This window comes from Heloderma suspectum, chromosome 3 (genome assembly GCF_057233095.1).
Source record: "Heloderma suspectum isolate Gila_16-S chromosome 3, 16-S_ref, whole genome shotgun sequence".
Classification (NCBI taxonomy): Eukaryota; Metazoa; Chordata; class Lepidosauria; order Squamata; family Helodermatidae; genus Heloderma; species Heloderma suspectum.
The window spans coordinates 314,526,744-314,540,874 of record NC_139460.1 but is presented as its reverse complement, the minus strand read 5'-3'; the positions used below and the strand labels follow the sequence as shown (position 1 = coordinate 314,540,874).

At 45.4% G+C, this 14,131-nt stretch overlaps 1 non-coding gene across 1 annotated transcript; it reads right to left on the bottom strand.

Moving 5' to 3' along the window:
* Nucleotides 1–1,383: 1,383 nt before the first annotated feature.
* Nucleotides 1,384–1,455, bottom strand: TRNAA-GGC (transfer RNA alanine (anticodon GGC)). Its single transcript has one exon. It is a non-coding gene; the product is annotated as a tRNA-Ala (tRNA).
* Between the last annotated feature and the right edge of the window lie 12,676 nt (nt 1,456–14,131).

Here is a 14,131-nt window from a genome sequence, read left to right as displayed (position 1 = left end):
AAGAAAGGGGTATTTGTGACTGGGCAGTAGTTGTCTAATACCATTGGGTCCAGAGTGGGCTTATTCAGCTTTAACACTACTGTGTCACTAATCAGAATTTCATCCAAACTCTCATGCAGTCAGCAGGGAACAGGGGTCTTTAAAAAGCTTTGATGCCATACAAGTACATGATTCTTCTTTAAAAAGAACCTGAGAGAGTGGAAATATTTCTCACAAATATGCCGATAAAATTGTTCTTGTAAGTAAACTCAGTCTACTGCACTCAGTTTCAGCAACTGCATCTTCCACGCATTCTGTATGCAAAGTCACTTGATAATGACATTGATGAAGCATCAGTCAAGACCTCGGACAAATTTTCATCATACCTCCTTAGTAGCTTCATCAGTTTCTTGACAGGCTGTCCATAGGACAGAGTCAGTCAAGCACTATTCTCAGCATTATGTAGCTTTCCAAACCGTGCAGCTCCAGAACCAGTTACCATTCAATCCCACGTGCTACATTTGGCTCCAGTAACTGGCACTTCTCAGTTTCTGGTTCCTAGCCCAGATTTCTGAATGTGATTATTGGTTTGACAAGGTCACTACAGCTTCTGGCAGTTCAGTTGGAATGGTATAAGGGGGAAAGGTACACCCAGAATGACAAAAGTAACATTTTTGATGCTTTGAAAGGGCCAATTCGTATAGATCCAAGTTACTAGCTAGTAGTAATGAGGCTTGCCACATTTTTTTATTTGCCAGGCTCCTGTGTCTTTAACAGCAGCAGGAAGGAGGCACTAGAGTTTAGTGATTAGACAAAGGCTAGTTTTGAAAGGATTGATGAGAGAACATAAAGGGACAGGGAAAACATCCACTGGGGAATTCTTCTGGAGAAATGTGACTGACTGTCGAGAGGGAACATGAAATTAAGGGCTGGTGTGATTGAAAGAGCAGGCATCTTTGGGGACAAATCCAAGAAACATGTAAGTAAAAAACAAAGCATGTTCACAGAAGTAAGTCTGCAATTAACATCACATCTGGTTTGACCCTGACACACAGAAGTAGGTGACATTTTTCTTGGCAGGCAGATCAGTGGTGGAAAAAGCTTTGGTTGTTCCATTTCTGTATCTTAAAGCTTGTGAGGGCAACCTATGCCTTGTGGGAGTACTTCAATGCTCTTCCCCTGCTGAATTAGCCCTCCTCTTTAGCTGAATGACTCCCCCCCCCCTGCAAATTGCCTTTCAGCCAACCTGCGAAACAGCTGTTAATTCTCCCTTTAGGGACACAGGAAGCTGCCTTATACTGAGTCAGGCCATGGGTCCATCTAGCCCAGTACTGTCAACACTGAGTGGCATATGCTTGACATATTCCCAGCTCTTCAGAGTTTCAGGCAGGAATTCTTCTTACCTGGAGAAGCCAGGGATTGAACCTGGGACTTTCTGCATGCCAAGCAGGTGCTCTACCACTGAGCTACACCCCCTCCCCTTCCTGTGCGCATCTTCACCATGAGTGTACATGTGAGTGTGAGTGTGTGTGAATGAATGAGGGTGATGCCAACCCTAGCACTACCCACCACCCCAGCTCCAGCCACACCCCCTGACATGTGTAGTGTAGTGGTGAGAGTGACGGACTGGGAGCCGGGAGATCCGGGTTCTAGTCCCCACTTGGCCATGGAAGCTCACTGGGTGACTTTGGGCCAGTCACAGACTCTCAGCCCAACCCACCTCACAGGGTTGTTGTTGTGAGGATACAACGGTGAGGAGGAGGATAATGTAAGCCGCCTTGAGTTCCTTGCGAGAGGGAGAAAGGCGGGGTATAAATGCAATAAATAAATAAATAAATGTGGCCACCTGACCACCCACCCAAAGCCATATGTGTCCCTTGGGGGCAAAAAGGATGCCGACCCTTGTGTTCAAGGAACAGGAGCAGGGCCAGCCAAAAATATATCAACCCTATTGGCACGTGTCTCATATAATGGATATATTTCACCCAAACCTGTTTCTGTTTTGTTTTCAGTTCAAGTGTCAGTGCTTACCTTTAAAGCCCTGCATGGTTCAGTCCCAGGTATCTGCTGGACCATCTTTTCACATATCCATCTGCTCATGAGTTGAGCTCTTCATCTGAGGTTCCCCCAGCATCACAGTTAAAGGTGGGTAGCAAGCAACCAGCAGCAAAACTTTTGGAGCGGAATCCCTTCCCTGTGGTGGGAGAGGGGGGCCAGCCTTTTCTGCTTTGCAAACTTTTACAGATTTTAAGGAAGCAATCCTATGCATGTTTCAACAGAAAAAAGTCCTACAACTCCCAGCATTGGGATTGGGAATGCTGGGATTTGTAGGACTTTTTCTTCTGCCTAAATATACATAGGATTGTGCCCTAAGTTGCTGTGAGTTTTATTGAGGGAAATTTTACCTTGCGCTGTGTTGTTGTTTTATTGTTATTGTAGATGTTTTTGTACTATTTGCATTTCCCCCCTCTTTTGCAAGCCACTTTGGGGATGCTGATTAGCTCTTGTAGAGAGGGGGTATAAATTTCAGAAATAAATAAGTACATTCCCCAGTCAGATTGTGTGCACACCTGGAACTTCAGAGGGACCAAGACAGTTAAGGCTGTAATCCTATACACCATCTTTCCCCCACCTGGCACCCTCCAGATGTGTTGGACTGCAACCCCTATCATTTCCAGCTGGCATGGCCACCATGCTGTCCGGGAATAATGGGAATTGCAGGCCAACACATCTGGAGGGCACCAGGTTGGGGAAGGTTGGTATATATGGTTCCCTGAGAATAAGTCCTACTGACCTCAATGGGATTACATTTGAGTAGCTACGTATAGCAATGTAAATGGCAAACTCTGTTTTGCATATGTTTTAGCATGAAAGGCATTGTTAGGAGGCAACTGAAATTCATCTAGGCTTCTATAGGACATCTGGCAGCAATCAACACATTGTAATTCTGCAGCCAATTAAAAGCTAAAATATGCTAAACCACCCTCTTTTGGAAAATACAAGGGGAACAGTCCCCAAAGAGAAGTTGAAAGGAAAGAATGCAATAGAAATAAAATGGTGATTTATCTTCTAATCACCAAATTTTTCATTCTATTTAAGATGAAAACAGGAAGAGAAATTCTGTTTCATAACTAAGCATTTAGCAAAAGTGGATTTGAATTAAGATTAATCTTCCTCAGTTTTGTTAGGGAAAATGTGGCTCCATTGTCACTAATTCCAATTTGTGGTGGGAACATGTATATTGGCGGTAAATGTTCTCAGTAAATTTGTATTAGGCTGTGATCGCTCAGCTGTAGATAATGGAAATGAATGGGAGTTGCATTTGGTAAGGCCTATTTTGAAAGTGGCACTCAGAGAGGTCTTGAAGGGTCCTTTATAAAGATGACCAAGCCCATTGGAGTGCCTCGGATAGTGCTGACTCGGCTCTGCTGACAAATTCTACCCCCCCATCTCTCCCACAGCAGTTTTTGCTCCCCCTTTCCTCAGCGCGCAAGAGTTGCTTTTGCTTTTCTGGCATTTCCATATTCCTGGATCTGCAAGAGGGAAGGGAGGAATTACCACAAGGTTGCCTAGCAACCACATCATGATGGTGCTGTCTTCTTCTCCCACACTAGGCAAACAAACTAATCTGGGACCTGAGAAATACCAGTAACACAGAGATATGGGATGGGGGAGCCCAAGAAGCCCAGGGCAACTGGCAGTTTGGCAAATTCTCACTTTTTCAAAGGAAAAGACCATCCTGATGTGTAGCATTGATGCAGCAATACTACTATCCCAATGTAGTGAACCCCATGATAGCATATAGGCACCAGTGGCATTTCTGCATGGGCGGGGAATGGTCTAATACCAAATCTCTCTGTTCTGAAAATGGTCTAATACCAAATATGGTCTAATGGTCTAATACCAATGGTCTAATACCAAATACACCTCTCTGTTCTGAAAATCTGCAAAAAGCCAAAAGGGCCATGAGCCGTCCCATTCTTCCTGTGTTCCTGTCAATGATTGTCATGAAGCTATTAAGGATTGGTTAAGCTTACCCTTTGAAGGGCTAGTCCAGATCAGAGGTCAGCACCATGTGGATGGGAGTGACCATACAGCGGGGGGGGGGGTTGTGGGAGATTAAAATGGTGGCTCCCAGATTCTGCTACCCAGTTTTGAGTGGAGGTGATTGGGGGGGAAATTATGGACCCAGGGCAAGTGTCAGTGACAGGCCATACTGGGGCTCTGAGGGTGACACACAGGGTGGCCATGTGCCCTCTTTTACAGAGGACCATCCTCTGTCTGAAGGGCTGTCCTGTCCAATTTCCATTTAAAGGTGAAGAACTATAAGAGCTATTGCTCCTCAGAAGTTAGCACCTGAAATGAACAGGCAGGCACACAGGTCACCTGGTCACAGTCTTCCACAGTATAGTGAGAAGTATTGCATTTCTATTTACACGGTAATAATAATGTCTAAATTTGCATTGATCCATATAAATTAGGACATGCACATTTTATGCAGATTGCTGCTCCCTTTTCTCGCTAATGCATTTCCTCTTTTGGGGTGATTCACACAGGGCCACCCTTGTGTCACAGTCACTCTGAAACTGCCTCAGGCTGGCTTGTCTGTATCAAATGTTCATCCATTTATCGCATCCAATGAGAAAAACCAGGACAAACAGCCAATGTTCTAACCAATGATAATACGTAATAGTGACATCATGTGGATTGCTGTCACTGGCCAGAGTACGGGAAGGGGTTATTCTCCTGATTCGTCTCTCCAGGAGTACAGGGATGCTGAACGCTGTGGGCCTCTCATCCAGTTACAATGGATTATGTTGTTGTTGTTGTGTCTAAATGAGACAATGACTCACTTTGCAACCCTAAACTTGATAATTTGGCGTGAGTCCCGCTGAAGTTACTGGAACCCGCCTCTGAGTAAACATGATAAAATTAGACTAGACAGCTCTGATTTAGGGAAAATTGGGCACATTTAAATCTCATTGGTATTAATGGGACTTGTTAGTTGTGACTTTTGAAATTGAAATCAATGAGATTTCAGTACGACTGTCTTTGGGTTGGGGCCCAAGATTGTCATCTAAGACATTGCAATCTAACAACTGTAACTGCATATTTTTTAAAAATCAAGGCATGGAATGTCATACTAGTTAATCCACTTTGAAATTCTCACCCCACTACCATTCACATTTGCTCATTTTTCAATGCACCTTTAAGCCACTGGATGGCTCTAAAAAAACAGATGGTATTGCAGACTGCAGGGGGGACCTTGGCCAACAAAAGAGCAAGAGTTAGGATCAGGTGTAAAGGCATTCTTTTGGGTTCCCAATATAATTGTAGCAGACTCCTTTCTGTAAGTTACAGGTCACTTGCATTGCTAACTTTTTTTTTTCCTTTGGAGGATTTATATTTCCATAATAGGAAGAACCCCTGTGTCACTCCTAGATGCTGCATCATGTAATTACTAGCAACCTAGGCAAAAGAAGAAGCTTTTATATCTTAGGTACACCTACCCCACAATGCACTGCTCTTTAAAGAACCTCCTTTCTTTTCCTTTAAAAAAAGAAGCCAGCACCCTTGGATAATCACACACTTTTATCTTGTAATTAAAGCCTCTTACTGTGTTAAGCTATGTGGTTAAAAATAGTCCACAATCCTCTATAGACTGGAAGGATAAGGGTGGGGGGCTGCTCTAGGATTAGCTCTGAAAAGCAGGCGGAGGATTTTTGTCTAGTACAAAGCAGGGGAAAGAAAGTTCTGAAGGAGAAAGGAAGTGAGAAGAGAAGTGAAAGATTGCCAGTTTGCTTCCATACTAGCCCTTTTCTCAGGAATACTCTTCCTTTCTTCATTCATTTTTTTAATGCAGAATCCAGATGTTGCAAAATCGTTGCGTTTTAGTGTTTTCTGTGTTATGCTTTTTCAGACCTGATTTGTGGCAATTCCTTTGATTTAAAATGCAGTTGCAATGCCAGTCAGTCCGGTGTGGACAGGCAAAGCACTATATGAAGGTTAGTAAGGGCTAATGTGTCTTTTATCAAAAGCTTCCTGTTTGCAGGTCTGGTGCATTTTATTGCTTTCTGTGGCTGGGGAATTAGTGATGAATTGCCCCTTTTATAGTCAGCTCCTGTTTCCTGCAAAGAGGTGTGTGGAGCAGGGGGAAGGCATTAATAACTGATTTCTTCGCATTAATTTTTTTCTTTTCTTTAAAAAATAGTACTAAAGGCCTCTGGTATGGGTGCAACCAAAGAAACAAGAGAAAAACACTACTTCAGATTAACCAAGCACACAAGTTAATAAACATCCAACTTTATTCCTCCTCTTCAAAACTTGATTTCAGATAGGGCTCAGTGGGAAGCATCAGATGAGGCAATTGTTCACACTCTCCAATTCCTCAAGCGATAGGAAGTTCCAGGGTATTTTGTGATCAACTGTTTATTTACAAATGTACAGGTTGAATAGTTGAACAGGTGGCATGAATGCAGGCAGAACTCTAAACATCACAACAAAACACCAATTTCACAGAAGGCAACATGATGATGCTTTTTCTCCCTTTTTTCCAGGCATTTTATTGTTGTTGTTCAGTCGTTCAGTCGTGTCCGGCTCTTCGTGACCCCGTGGACCATAGCACGCCAGGCCTTCCTGTCCTACGCTCTCTCCCGGAGTGTGCTCAAGTTCATATTCATTGCATCGGTGATGCTATCTAGCCATCTCATCCTCTGCCGTCCCCTTCTCCTTTTGCCTTCAGTCTTTCCCAGCATCAGGATCTTTTCCAGAGAGTTTTCTCTTCGCATTAGGTGGCCAAAATATTTGAGCTTCAGCTTCAGTATCTTCCAGGCATTTATCACCCGACACAGGGCCCAGAGGCATTCCAGGAAAATAAAGACAAGAACATAGGAAGCTGCCTTATACCGAGTCAGGCCCTTGGTCCAGCTAATCCAGTATTGTTGACACTGAGGCACTCTACATGAAGCTTTTATTGTGCGTTCATGATTCCTCACTCATGATAGTTTGCAGGTCCTTTACATGATGTCATCATCCTCCAGAGCCTCTCCCATGCTTTCCAACCATTATCATGGGTTTTTTCCTAATGAGGAAAGTCTGGTATTTTTCTCAGTGGTGTTATAGAAGCCTCATGTATTTGCGCAATTCTGCTTTACCACAGTGCCACCTAGTGATTGTGTAATGGAACATATAGAAAGGCAAAGAGAGAAAACTTGAAAAAAAGTGTGTAAAGGAACTGAGCTTAATCATGCAAAGAATCTGGAAACAGAAACCTTGGTAAAGGTGCAGGTTAAAACCCTCATGTAGAAAAGCCCACCTACTGGCAGCGGCTCTCCAGGGCAGGATTCTTTCCCAGCCCTACCTGGAGGTTCCAGGGATTGAAACTGGGACTTTCTATATGCAAAGCTGGTGCTGTACCACTGAGCTACAGCCCCTCCTACTGGTGGATGGCTGGAAGCCAGCACTTTGCTTTGAAGTGATCCTGTTTGCACCTTAAAAAAAAAATCTAAAAATCAACAGGGCCAATGGGTCGTGCAGACACCAAGGGAGGTTGTGAGGGTGCTGTGGCATCTGTGAGTGCTATACTGGGGACTGCAGGCATAGGCTATCCTGGAGTTGCAAGAAGGATGCCAGTATATTGTTCTGGTACCAGATTAATGAAAGGATTGATTAGCACCTTAGGCAGATTTCTAGCTAATAGCCCAGAACGGTCAGCTGATGGGAGCTAATCACTGGGAAATAATTGGGAATCTCTATTTTTGAATGACATATACATTGGAGTTTGGGGACAATGACGTTTGTGTGTGCACAGACACACAGACAGACAGACAGACACACACACACACACACCAGCTAAAGAGAGGGGAAGGTGTGTGTATATGTGAAGACACAGCAATCTGCAGTTTGGAAAAGACAATTCTCACTCATCAGGGAAGTGGGGTTCACACAATATTCCGGGGTGGGGTGGGGATCAAGGCTGCCTTTACGCTAAAGAAAGAACCTGCAATCCTCCTATTGTGGAGCCTTTCCATGTTTATAGTGCGCTCCCAGATGGCAAGCACATGATTGCTGAGAGGGGAAGTTTGTAATTTTCAAAGTTCCTTAGAGATCAATGAAACAGCACCATCTAGTGGCTGTTTTAATAGCATAACAATCTGACTTGTAGATAGTTCATTATTTCCAGATCTTTTTGAGATGGAATAACCAGGAAATACCTCTGGATGTGTCTTGGAGGTTGACGACATCATGAAAAGGACCCTCAAACTTCTGTGAGTGAGCTATCTCAATAGCAGGATAAAAGCACCGTGTGAAGAAGCTCTAAGAGTGATATGCCCAGAATTTTAACCAGAATAACTTAAAAAATAAAAATAAAAATCCCCACCTGTACTCCAGGTATCAAATGTTTGGAAATGAACAAGAAGAGAAACTCCTAAACACTGTTAGAAATAGATAGTATTTTTTTCCAAATGGAATGAAAAGATGCAGGAAAGCCTTTCTATCAATGTTTGACTTGCTATATTTAGCTATGAAAGAGAAAATCGGAAAGAAGGTGTGTAGGGAAAGAGACAGCCCAGAAAGGAGAAGCTCTAGTGAGAGAAGAATTCTTTATTTTCTTTTGGATTTTCTCACCTCCCACTGTTGGATGTTTTCCCTGCTTATTTCAATACTGCCCAGCCTTTGTGGTCATCTGGAGGGAGGTTGGCTGATCAAATGGAATAATCCCCACTACAAAAGAATGCTTTGTACTGCCCATACTTTTGTGGCTAGGAAGCTCAGCCGAAGGGGGTTTCTAAAGAATAAAGACAGAAGGGTGGGGACATTCATTTCTTTTCCCCCGGGCTCATTCTGCTTAACAATATAATAACAGAAAGGTCATCCCTGCATTCCTGCGGACTTCAGGGTGATGCATGGCCTCTCTTGGAAGGGCCAGCTTTTGAGAGTGGGCATTTCTTTAACATTGGGGGAGAGTCTCCCCCTCTTCCCCCCTCCCACGTTGTCTGTTTCATTTTTCTTGCTTTTTAACGTAACCCCGCCACACACATGAGGCAAAGCAAACATCAGTGAAATGACAAGCACAGCTGTTGCACGGCCACCATGTTGTGTGATCTTGGAAAAATCAAATATGCTTTATCCCTTATCAAGGCTGTAATTACTACCCGACAGCTTTTTAAAATGCTTCTCTTAAATATCCCAGGCCCACTCAGATTAACTCCTTCAGTGCTCAGTCTGGAGGCAAAGTGTGTTCTGGGCAAGCAGGTGCATACGCAGGCAACATACTAGCAGCTGGGCAGCACAGCCTGATCTCTGTTCAAAGAATAAGCTACTCAGACTGAGGAGCCAGGCCCAAGGTCGAAGCTTTATAGGTCTACTTGGAATCCTATTGGCCCTTTGCGTCACCTGATAACTGCAGGAATAGAAGCTGCAACACCACCTTCTGGCTTGCAGCCAGTGGAGGCTGGTGGCTCCGATGTCAGTGGGGCAGTGAATTTGCTCTGGGTGTCAGTCAGAACCAGTCAGAACTCTAAAGGAGCTCTCCAAGGTGCTTTGCACCTGGTTCTGACTGAAACCTGGAGCTGATTTACCGCCCCACTGACATCGGAGCCACCAGCCTCCACTGCTTGCAGCACGGCTGGCGCCTAATTGATTTGTTTAGGAGTTATACCTTGCCTTTCGATCTCCAAGTTGGTTTGCAATAGATGCAAGCAATGCGTTGTTTTTCAACAGTGCAAAAACCCTAGCCTTCCCTGACCTGATGCCCTCCAGATGTATTGGGCTACATCTCCCATCAGCCCCACCCAGCATGGCCAGTGGTCAGGAATGCTGGGAGTTATAGTCCAAAACATCTGGAGAACACCGGGTTGGGGACTGGTTGGTTGAAGTATCCTTCCTCTGGCTTCTTCTGCAGTCCCAGGGCAACTGGCAGTCGCATGGGGCCGTAGCTCAGCAGTAGAGAACTTGTCCCCTGTTTGATTTCCGGCATCTCCAGGTAGGGCAGAAAAAATGTCTGCCTGAAACTCTGGAGAGCCACTGCCAGTCAGTGTCAACAATACTGGGCTAGGTGCACCTATGGCCTGACCTTATATGGCAGCTTCCAACGTTCCTATGGACCAGTGTTCTTTTTCTCTGTAGCGGTTGGTTTGCTGGCTGATTGCAAAGCCAGGCTGGCCTTTTCTTCTTTGTGGTGTTCGATACAGGAAAGAAGGGATTTCTGGCAGGGCCAAACAAGACCAGCTTGTCAGAAATGCTGGCCCATTTCTGCCTGCACTGAGTCTCACTTCGTCCAGTGTTGTTAGAGTCTTGTATACAGTGCCAGCTTCTGGGTTCAGTGGGTCCAACTCACCAATGCTTGCTTGCTTGCTTGCTTATTTATTTATTTATTTATTTATTTTCTTAATCGCCCATCTGTCTGGTCACCTGGCCACTCTGGGTGATGTACAATAATACAACAGTTTAAAACAATAAAATTCCACATTAAAACATTGTATTTCTAAAAATACCCTAACCCACCCCAAATGCCCGCCTGAACAACCACGTTTTTAATGCACAGCGGAAGCTCATTAAAGAGGGGGCATGGCGGAGTTCCCTAGGGAGGGAGTTCCACAGAGTGGGGGCCACCACAGAGAAGGCCCTCTCCCTTGTTCTCACCAGCCTAGCTGTCCTGGCTGATGGGACAGAGAGGCCATCCAAGGCTGATCTTGTTGAGTGGCCTGTCTGGTGTTGCTGTAGGCGCTCCTTGAGATAGGCTGGACCGGAACCATATAGGGTTTTAAAGGTCAAACCCAACACCTTGAATTTGGCCCGGAAAACAACTGGTAGCCAGTGCAACTCCTTCAGCACCGGAGTGATGTGCTCACGCCGGCAGCTGCCTTTAATCAGGCAAGCCGCCACGTTCTGCACCAGCTGCAGCTTCTGAACCGTCTTTAAGGGTAACCCCACATAGAGCGCATTACAGTAGTCTAGATGAGAGGAGACCAAGGCATGTACTACCGATGGGAACAGATGGTTGGGAAGGTAGGGGCACAGCCGCCGTATCAGATGGAATTGGTACAGCGCTGTCCGGCTCACAGCTGACACCTAAGCCTCCATGGACAGCTAGGAGTCTAAAATGACCCCAGGCTGCAGACCTGGTCTTTCAAGGGTAGCTGTACCCCATTCAACACCAGGTCGACATCCCCCACCCTCCTCTTGTCTCCCACCAAAAGTACCTTGGTCTTGTCAGGGTTCAGCTTCAGCTTATTCCTCCCCATCCAGCCACTCACTGTCTCCAGACATTTGGACAGGGATTCTATGGCCAACCTTGGTGAAGATTTGAACAAGACGTAGAACTGCGTGTCATCCACATATTGATGACACCACACCTCAAACCTCCTGATGATAGCCCCCAGCAGCTTCACATAGATGTTAAATAACATCGGGGAGAGGATGGAACCCTGTGGCACCCCACAAGTGAGCGGCCATGGGTCCGAATCTTCCTCTCCCAGTGCTACCCTCTGGTACCTGCTAGAGAGGAAGGACCAGAACCACCATAATATTGTGTCTCCAATGCCCAAGCCCTCCAGGCAGTCCAGGAGGATACCATGGTCAACGGGATCAAAAGCCGCTGAGAGGTCAAGGAGAACAAGGAAGGAGCATTCATCCCTATCCAAAGCCCTCCTCATATCATCCACCAAGGCTACCAAGGCCGTTTCTGTCCCATGCCCAGGCCTGAAGCCCAATTGAAATGGATCTAGATAATCGGCTTCTTCCAAGTGTGCCTTCAACTGCATTGCCACCACCTGCTCAATCACCTTGCCCCAAAATGGCAGATTCGAAACTGGGCAAAAGTTGTTCAAGACTTGGGGATCCAAGGAGAGCTTTTTAAAGAGCAGTCTTATCACTGCCTCCTTGAGGGCTGATGGCATCACTTGCTCCCCAAGGGAGGCATTCACCACTGCCCTGTTCCCCTCACCCAGCCTCTCTGTGCAGCTCATAATGAGCCAAGATGGGCAGGGATCAAGTAAGCAGGTGGTTGGCTTTATAGATGAAAACACCTTGTCCACTTCATCAGAAGGAAGAAGCTGGAACCAATCCCACAAAACCGGTTTGCCACAGGCTGCCTCTCGCTCGCTAACTGTATCCACGGCACATGGAATAACACTCCTGACCTGATCCATTTTATCTGCAAAGTGCCTTGCCAAGGCCTCACAGGAGGCCTTAGAATGCTCCAGTGGTTCTGGAGCAACTGGACCGACCAGGCTCTGGACCACTTGGAACAGCCTCCTGGGACAGCACTCTGTGGATGCAAAAAAGCAAGAGGAAGGATACTTGCCATTGCCTATTCACTTGCCCTCTCCCTCTGGGCAAAATGTACACTGCTGTCCAGAGGGAGAGATAAGAGTCATCTGAAAAATCTTCTCCTCCTGTATGTATCCGCCCGGATCCTAAGATCATCCTCAGCAGTCCTTTTCCGGGAGCCCCTGCCAAAGGAAGCAAGGGGGGTGGCTACCAAGAAGAGGGCCTTTTCTGCTCTGGCACCCCAGTTGAGCTTGTTATCAGAATGAGCTTCCCAGAGAGGCTTGCCTGGCATTACATTGTACTCTTTTCAACACCAGGTGAAGACCTTTTTATTTTCCCAGGCATTTTAGTCTTTTAGCTCTGTTGTTTTAACATCTGTTACTGTATTTTAAATCTTTGCATTGCTGCTAGGTTTTATTTTGGTCTGTACTTTTGTACTGTAGTTTTAAAAATTTACATTTTATATTGTATTTTATGTATTTTGTGGTCTTACTTATTGTGAACTGCCCAGAGACCTTTGGCTATTGGGTGGTATAGAAATGTAATAAATAAATATGCAACAAAGAAGAGATGCAAGAAGGTTCTAGGGGTCACTAGTGGTCCCCTAGCACCTGCCAACAATGTCAACAACTGATGCTGGCCTTGTTCATATACAGGAACTGGAAACAAAGCCCTAGGAGGAGAGACTGAAAGAACTGGGCATGTTTAGAAGACTGAGAAGGAGATATGATAGTGCCCTTTGAGTACTTGAAAGGCTGTCACAGAGAGGAAGGTCAGGATCTCTTCTCGATCATCCCAGAGTGCAGGACACGGAATAATGGGCTCAAGTTACAGGAAGCCAGATTCCGGCTGAACATCAGGAAAAATTTCCTGAATGTTAGAGCAACACGACAATAGAACCAATTCCCTAGGGAGGTGGTGGGCTCTCCCATACTGGAGGCATTCAAGACGAGGCTGGACAGCCATCTGTCAGGGATACTTTGACGTGGTTTCCTATATCGAGCAGGGGGTTGGACTTGATGGTCTTATAGGCCCCTTCCAGCCCTACTATTCTGATTCTATGACTTGCCACCATGAAGGCAATGAGGAACCTACAACTGCTCACTCTTTTTCTTCTTCCCATCTCTTTCTTTGCTCTTCATCAGTTTCCTCCTTGGGTTCTCAGCAGCCTGAAAAAGGAAAAGAATTCCTCCAGATGCTGTTCTTTTTCAGCCTGTCTTTTTGATCTCCAGTTCTTAAATTCAAGAGCTGAGACTCTTGATGAACATACTGCTGCTACTACTCACCATGCCAGAGCATGCTCCTTCATTGCTCTCTCACTGCTGCCTAATGACCTAAACATCTTAAGCACTTTTGGAGCAGTTGCCTGAGGTGCATTGATTTCATTTCCTCTGTGAAGGACTTTTTGGCTGATGTGCCCTGATGCAGCTAATCTGCTATGCAGCTTGGAGGGCCGGGCTGTTGCTGGCTGCGTACTGCAGCGGAAGACGATCCAGAAAAAGGAGAGGAGTCGTTCCTTACCTGGGAAATGGTCTGTTCCATTCCATCCAGGCAGCTAGCATTTCATTTACTAGCCCTGCCTCTGAGAAAATTGTCAGAAAAAGGAATATATGATCAGGTTAAAATGTCAAGCAAAGCGAGGTGAAGCACTGGCATTTCACTAATTGTTATTATTCATTTGATTTACATCTCCCATGGTACTGGTTTCAGGTTTTGGAAGATCTTTGGGCAAGATGCTCCCAGAATTCCTTTTTCTTTCTTTTCTTTTTGAAACTTCTGTTTTTCAGTTGAGGCTGATGGCGCTGATGTCAGTGAGGCAGTGAATCCGCTCCAGGTTTCAGTGGGAACTCTAAAGGAGCTATTCAAGGTGCAGAGAGTT